The following is an 8,193-nucleotide window of genomic DNA, read 5'->3' on the forward strand; positions in this document are numbered from 1 at the left end:
TAAGTACCACATGCCACAGTGTTGTCTTGCCAAATTGGTTGTTAAATGTATTATGCTTCTAGGAATAAATGGCTAAGATAGCACGGTGGCCTGCAGTACAATTAAACTAAGTATGACTATCTATTGTTATGAAACTTTACATTCGGGCATTCTTGGCTTTTGCCAAGGCATTCCTTTGTGTTAACAATATAGTTGCCGCTCCTAGTTGTTGACTTAAAGATTTAGGTTTGATGCAGCAAGTAGATGCATGTAGTGGTGCAGACTCCTATGGAACTTGGGGAGCCTATGCAGTTTCTCTTTGTTCTTCAGAACTCTCTACCAACTTTTTACATAACAGATCCACACTTACCTGCATGGTGGAATCTTTTGAGAGACAATATAAATCACTTGCTGGCAAGGCATTAGGTTCTGTTACTTATGTGTTAATATTGTGTTGCTTTTTTTGTATCCTGTATTTTTATCCAGTAATTGTTCAAGGGATGTCTGTCATTCAGATGAAAAAAAATTTCCTTTTAAAATAATATCTAATGTGATTCTGTTCAGACTGTACAGATCACAATAAATTTAAGTACTTTCTAGATGGTAATTTACTTAACCTGGTACCTTAGGGGGTTTTGGGTAACTAACATGAGGTAAATTCCATCTTTGCCTCTGTTTCCACTTGGAAGACAAAAATTGCAGTGATATATATCCTTGTCACACCCCTGAAGGGAGGTTCCTTGATGCCAATGAGGTGGTTCTTGATTTAGGGAATTGAACTTATTCTTTCCTTGGATTGAACTTAATTGTTTTCCATTACCCCAGGTGCTGTATAACCCCTACAGGTTAGGTGACTCACCCTACATATTATATTCAAAACATGCACTAGTCCTGTTTGGGTATATAGCCTTAAATATAATATTAATCTACTTGTTGAACCTTGTATAATATTGTGTGCTTGTGCATTAGTTTACCTGTAAAGATATGGTAAAAAAAAAATTGCAAGAAGATTTCATTCGGAAAGTGTCTATCTTGGATCAGATTCTGCAGAGGAATCACTATTTGGAAATTTGTGTATATAAAAAACACTAATCCCCATCAGTTGAAATTGGAAATGATGCTGTGGACAGTGAAACAGTAAAAAGTTGTAATATTTATAGAGTACATGTATTTTGACCTGTGATATATCATTATTCAGTGGTATAAACACCTAACATAGTTAAATTAACCAAACCATACCACAGGTGGGGTTTGAACCCATTGTCAGTGAGTCTCAAAACTCATCCAACTAGGTATAATATACCTAGTTGGATGAATCTTATTGAAGCTAGCTGGCCCAGTGGCTAGTGCAACGATCTGGAGTTTTGAGATTCTGACCGCGGGTTCAAACCCCACCTGTGGTATGGTTTGTTTGCAATCGTGTCATTACGATTTCATGAGTCATAGCTAAATTATTATTATAAAAAAATAAAGTGCTAAACCTACAAGGGTCATACAGCTAACATAGTTAAAATTAACTCAAAATAACTAAATGACACTAGCAACTACATGAATTACTGTCACGTGAACTTAAAATTACCTTCTTCAGTTGAACCTCTTTATTACCCTACAAGTGCCCTTGTAATTATAGAAATCATGACTTTGGTAAAAAAAGGTTGAAGCCAAGAACAAATGTTCAAAATGTACTCCATTTAACAACTTGATACAAGTCAGAGGAGATACACGAGTATAAGCAAAATAGGTGGCAATAGGTAAAGCATATGTGCTTTCCTCAGTCTAGAGAGAATTGTTTCAGTTTTTGTGGAAATTAGAGACCCATTTTGGAAAGGAAGAATTATGGTTTGACTATAAAACACCCATTTTTATCCCTCTTTCTTGAGGTACTGTAGTTTATTATGTAAGGTGAAGTGCTGAACCTATGTACCACTGTAATCTCAGATCCCCTGTATTACACAGCACATTACATTCATGGAAGTAGGTGGGGGGAAAGCACTTAACCTTTAGGGGCTCATCAGGTTTAATCTAAGGAAGGGGAGGTCAGGATCAGTTCCTTGGATTTAAGGGTCACAGGTGTTAAGGAACCTATCTTGAGGGGAATACAAGATCTCTCAGTGATGTTTAGTTCACTGGGAGGCAGGATCATTATACATAACACACAAAAACTAACCCTTGGTTTTATTCATTGTTGCATCTCAGAGTGGTGCCGACATTGGGAAAGGTATGAAGTGTCAGCTCATAATATAGAAAAATCGAAGTTGATGTAATAAGTCATTTTCAGTTAACTGAGGAAGTGCTTAACTCCTAGGGATCATGTACTGCCTGTGGAATGGGAGGCATTCAAGCTTGATCCAAGAAAGGAGACGACTGCTATCAAATTAAGCACTGAACCTGAAAGGGTTCAACAGCACTGCAGGTAGGGATATGTGATAAGGGAGTGAATGGCAGGGATGCATGAGAGAGTAGGGAAGAGTGCAAAAAGAAAGGAAACCACAATTTATGCAATAGGTTAGTTTCTGTTAAAAAGTCAAAAGGAGTGTCTGCATCAAAGGTAGAACTTTCAGTAAGGAAGTCTCTCTTTGTATGTGTGTGTTTTAGGACAGTGACAATCCTTGCAGGGGTGTGCTTTTTTTTCACAAGATGTCTGTGAGCAAGACAGATGCGGCTAATGAGTAGAGGGGAGAGTGCAGTCTCCCAAACATGACAGTGATGGGAACATGATGGCTAGACAGAAAACACTTTGTTGTCAGCCAACTCAGACCAACATCCTTGCCATGTCAATAGATCACCGAAAAATAATACGAGTAAGAAATTCCCGTTGGAAATTGAGAGGTCTTGATCAGTTGAATGAGCAGCTTCAGTTTGCTTGTTTTTTACCCAGAACATTGCTATGTCCAGGAAATTGCTGGCATTTCAGTCATCCAGCGAAATATTGCAGGTCCATGGCCAAATGCCCAGTCTGTGGTGCCGATGACCATACTAATACATTATATACTCTACCTCCCTCTTGCCTTAATTGTCATGAGGTTCACCCATCTTACTCTCGCCATTGACAAGTTTACTTAAATGAGGGAGAAATCTGTTGTCTCAGAGGCAGAAGGCTTTCCTTAAGCTATGGCAGTCCCTCATCTATGCCTCCAGGGGAGACTTCTCCGTATTTCTTATTCTCGAGTTACTAAATGACCTCCCCATCTCTGGGGTCCCAACTTTTGCAGCCTTCTCTGTGGTCACCCCTTCCACAGTTACCCCTGTCCCTAATTCTTTTGCTGTCCTGGACTCAGAGGTCCCTGCCTCCACACCATATTCTTTTCTCACTACTTCCTCTTCTCACTCACAAGTTTGTGTCTACAAGATCTCATACAACTCCTTCCCATCGCCCCTCTACTTTTCTGTAGTCCAAAAAATCCCCATTGTTAAATCTCCTTTAACCCCCTATTCCCTTCTACCTGTGCATTTTTTCCTTTCCAGTCTCTGCACCTGGTTTTTCACCTCTAATTGGCTCTGTTATGAGTTTGAAGGTTCATCCTCCTCCTTGTACAGTATCTTCCTCCCCTGTCCCCTTCCAAGTTTCTTCATCATCTGCTCCCTCCCAGGTCACTTCCTCTCCTGTCCCCTCCCAATCTTCTCCAGTTCCCTCTATCCTTTCGTCTCCCCTTACTTTGATACATTCCAGCTTCGTCCTGATCTTTACTCACTCTCCTTCTTCCATCTCCAGTATCATCCTACATTGTCCTTGTCCTCGTCCTCGGAAACATTTGAAGCTATCCGAATATATTGAGGATACTTGACCATTGAAGAACACCGATCCTCCACCTGTTCCTCCTCTTCACTCTTCGTCTGCACAACTTTCTTCACATCATCTCAATCCTTTGCTGCTTGTGCGTTTTCCGCTGCCTCCACATGTGGACTTTTCTAACCCTTCTACTTCGTAGATACCTCTACCTTCAGATTTCTTGTATCTTTCTCTTCACAAATCATGGCTTATTTACAGTGGAATATCCATGGCCTCAGAGGTAGCCAGGGTGAGCTTCAGGTGTTGCTCTCCCAGTTTTCCCGTTTGTGTTTATTTTCAAGAACCCAAATTACGCCCCATTGTTATCCACCCCATCTCAGGCTATGTTTTATTATGTTTATCAGATCCTTTTCCCAATGGAAACTTTGATGAAAGTGCACTTCTTATATGCACCAGTATTCCATACCATCAGCTCTTTGTTCATACTACGCTCCATTACACTGCAGCCCTTATCCACTTGAATAAGTGGTATACAATCTGTTCTTTGTATCTCTCTCCTCCTTGGGCATTACCTATCCCAGATGTTGCATTTCTGGTTTCTTCCTTACTGCCATCACTTCTGTTACTTGGCGATTTTAATGCTCACCATTTCCTCTTTTCTCACTGTGACACCTGTGGCATTCAGTTGGAGGCTTTTCTCGACTCTCTCCCCCTCCATGTTTTAAATATGGGTACTCCCACCCATTTTGATCCTTGTACCCATTCTCTCTTGCTTGCTCTTCCTCAACTGTACTAGACTTTACCTGGTCTCTCCTCCAAGACTTGCATGACAGCAATCATTTTCTAGTCATCCTTACTTCTCCTTCGTGTTCACCACCACCTCACAGCCCACACTGGCAATTTGACTGAGAGAATTGGGACCTTTTCTCATGTCAAACTGCTTTTAGTGAGGATCCTTCTTTGTCCTCCTCTGATGAGCTTTTACACCTTCTTGACCTCAGTTTTAACTGTAGCTTCACATTCTATACCCCAAACCTTGGGCAGGCATTCTCAGAGGTGCATACCTTGGTGGTCTCCTGCTTGTGTTTGGGCAGTACATTTGAAATGTGCTGTGGGGGCAGGTACCAGTACAATAGAACCACAGAGCGACTCCTTGATTTTAAGCAGAAGAGAGCGGTTACCCGCTGTGTCATTCATGATGTTACCGTCACTTCAGCTTCCTCTTTGAGTGCAGTCTGGAAAAAAGTACGGTAACTGAGTGGTAAATACTCTCCTGACACATCTCCCGTTCTTTGGGTTGCTGGTGTCACTATAACAAACCCTCATAACGTTGCCACCGAAAATGGTAATCATCTTGTCTGTATCTCTCAGGGGCTCCATCTATGCCCCTCATTACTTTCTTCCAAGTCTGCCAGAGAGTTAGAGCCCTTAAACTTTTCTTCTATTGGAGAAGAATCTTATGTGCCCTTTACACTTCTGGAACTGGAGGCAACTATCTCTACTTGCTGATCATCGGCAGCTGGGCCTGATAGCATTCATATTTGTATGCTGCAGCATTTGCATCAGTCGGCCCTTGCTGTCCTCTTACGAGTCTTTAATCTTATTTGGTTGCAAGGAGTTCTTCCCCAGCTGTGGAAATCTGCCATTGTTCTTCCATTTTGCAATCTGGGTACTACGAGACATGATGCCTCCCACTATCGCCCCATTGCTCTTACCAGTGCAGTTTGCAAGATGATGGAATGTCTGGTAAATAGACGTTTAATGTAGAGACGATACTCTCCACTAGTCAATATGGCTTTCGTAAGGGCCGTTTTACTATTGACCCCATACTATGGTTGGATATGTATGTTTGTGATGCCTTTGCCAATAACCACTCAGTTATCGCCATATTTTTTGACCTTGAGAAGGCATATGATACAACTTGGAGGTATAACATCTTGGCCCAGGCCCACTTCTTAGGCCTCCAAGGCAATCTACCATTTTTTCTTGAGAACTTCTTAACTGAGAGATATTTCGATGTTCAGGTTAATAATATGCTCTCCCCGGACTTTGTCCAAGCTGAAGGTGTCCACAGGGATGTGTTCTTAGCACAACACTTTTTCTCCTTGCTATAAATGATCTGGCATCTATTCTTCCATCTAATATTTGGTCATTACTATGTTGATGACTTGGCTATAGCTTGTGCAGGCACTGACTGTTACCTCATTGTAGTTTCTCTCCAGCATGCAGTAAGCTGCCGTGTGTCCAATTGGGCCACCACTCATGGGTTTAAATTTTCTGGTACTAAAACTCGCCAAATTACTTTCACTAGATGTTCTGTAGTCTCTGATCATCCATTGTACCTATATTCCTCGCGTGTCACCGAACGCAACAGGATCAGGTTTCTCAGCCTTCTGTTTAACCGTCGGTTATTCTGGAAACCTCACATTACCTCTCTGAAGGCAACTTGTCATAGCCTGCTGAACCTCCTTAAAACCCTTTTTCATCTTTTATAGGGGCTGATCATAGAACTCTCCTTCGACTATATTCAGCCCTACTTTTATCTAGATTCTATTAAGACCAGATATATTCAGCGACCTCTCCTGCAACTCTTTCTAGCCTTAATCCCGTCCATCACCAGATATTACGTTTATGCCTCTGTGCTTTTCTCTCTTCACTAGTTGAGAGCCTCTATGCAGAGGCAAATATTCCATCCTTGACCGATTGCCTTGATGTTCATTGCCTTCGCTATTATGTTAGCTCTCGTGACCTCCACAGTCCTCCCATATATAGGATAGTCACTGATGTTAGTAGATGTTCTTTATTTGTTTGTCACCCATTTACTCCGTCCCTCTTCTCTTCGCTTACATTCCCTCTTGACTTCTCTTCAATTATCACCTTTCTATGTTCATGTATCATCTCACTTTTCCCTACTCCCTTGGGAAGTTCCGACAGTTTGTGTCTCTTCTTTCTCACTGCCATGCACGAAAGCCCAACTGCTATGATGGCTTCTCGCTCTCTTTTTCTTAACCACTTCCACTCTCATTTTCATGCCATCGCAGTGTACACTGATGGTTCCAAGTCTTATGACAGCGTCAGATTCACAGTAGTGTTTCCGGACAGTGTCATGCAAGGGCATTTATTATCCTTGGCTAACATTTTTATGGCTGAATTGTATGCCATTCTTATAGCACTTATCCGTATTGCATCTATGCCTGTGTCACCATTTGTGGTCGTTTCAGACTGTGCTTTACAGGTTTTAAGAAAATTTGATACACCACATCCTCTGGTTCTTCATATCCAACTTTGGTTATGCCGTATCTCTAGCAAGCACAAAGATTTTTTTGTTGGGTCCTTAGTCATGTTGACATGCAGGGCAATGAACAGGCAGACACTACTGTGTAGTCAGCAGTACATGACCTCCAAGTTTCATATAGAGGTGTCCCATTTACAGACTATTTTGTTGTAGTTGCTACCCACCTTCACACCTATTGGCAACAGCATTGGTCTGATCTGTTACATAACAAATTACATTCTATTAAACCAAGTATAGGTTTTTGGCTGTCTTATCATCAGTGTCAAGGTTGGGAGACTCCTGTCTTCGCATCGGCCACACTCGTCTTACAGGTATCTCATGGAAAAGTGCCCTGTTCCACTCTGAGAATTGTCAGGTTCCACTTTCTGTTAGCCATATTCTATTGGACTGCCCACTCTATCAACGAGCACGCAGAATTTACCTCCAACGTCATCACTGCTCTACTGCCCTTACTTTACCTTCCCTTCTTGCTGATGGACCATCATTTAACCCAGACTCTCACGTTAACTTTTTGACAGCAACTGATTTTCTGCACAAACTCTGATGATGCTTCTAGTACTCCTCACAGCCCTTTCTACCTTAGTCTCATGCTACTCTCTACTCCTGCCCTGCTGCGCTCCATGATCTAACACTAATCCCTCTCCCTCTTGCTACTCAATCCCCTCCAGGAAGGTTCCTTGATGTTGGTGAGGGGCTCTTGATTTAGGGAATTGGATCTGTGCTCCAGTTCCCCGAATTAAGTCTAAATGCCTTCCACATCCCCCCCCCCAGGCGCCGTATAATCCTCCGGGTTTAGCACTTCCCCTTGATTATAATAATAATTGCTACCCAATGCCCCTGTACCCTTCCCTGCCCTGCAGTGCTATATGACCCTTGTAGGTTTAGCACTTCATTTTGATTATGATGTGAGGGGCACATTCTAAGATCCTCGATATAAGTAGGAAAATCCAGAGGGACCAACTCCCTCTTGGGTCGGAAGGAAAGAAATGAGGGAGGAGAAATAGAGCACTGAGGATACATGGACAAGGTGATGCCCAATCGTCATGGCAACCTCAACAGTCTACAATGCAACCATAAGAATGGGAACAAGGTTTGGAAATGTGCCAGTCAATTTACGTACCTTTTTCCAGCTGCACACACTAGTGGAATTAATGGTAGACACTTAAGCTCGCCAACGCGAACGTTCCAC

At 42.1% G+C, this 8,193-nt stretch overlaps 1 protein-coding gene across 2 annotated transcripts in view; it reads left to right on the forward strand.

Annotated features, from left to right (window-relative positions):
- Positions 1–578, forward strand: part of LOC128685553 (eukaryotic translation initiation factor 4H) — a 138,287-nt gene extending 137,709 nt beyond the window's left edge. For both annotated transcript variants that reach the window (XR_011392363.1, XM_070088085.1), the window contains one exon: positions 1–578. This exon is cut by the window's left edge and continues 623 nt beyond it. The gene's annotated coding sequence lies outside the window, so the exon portion shown is untranslated.
- Positions 579–8,193: the final 7,615 nt, after the last annotated feature.

Source organism: Cherax quadricarinatus, chromosome 23 (genome assembly GCF_038502225.1).
Source record: "Cherax quadricarinatus isolate ZL_2023a chromosome 23, ASM3850222v1, whole genome shotgun sequence".
NCBI classification, from domain to species: domain Eukaryota; kingdom Metazoa; phylum Arthropoda; class Malacostraca; order Decapoda; family Parastacidae; genus Cherax; species Cherax quadricarinatus.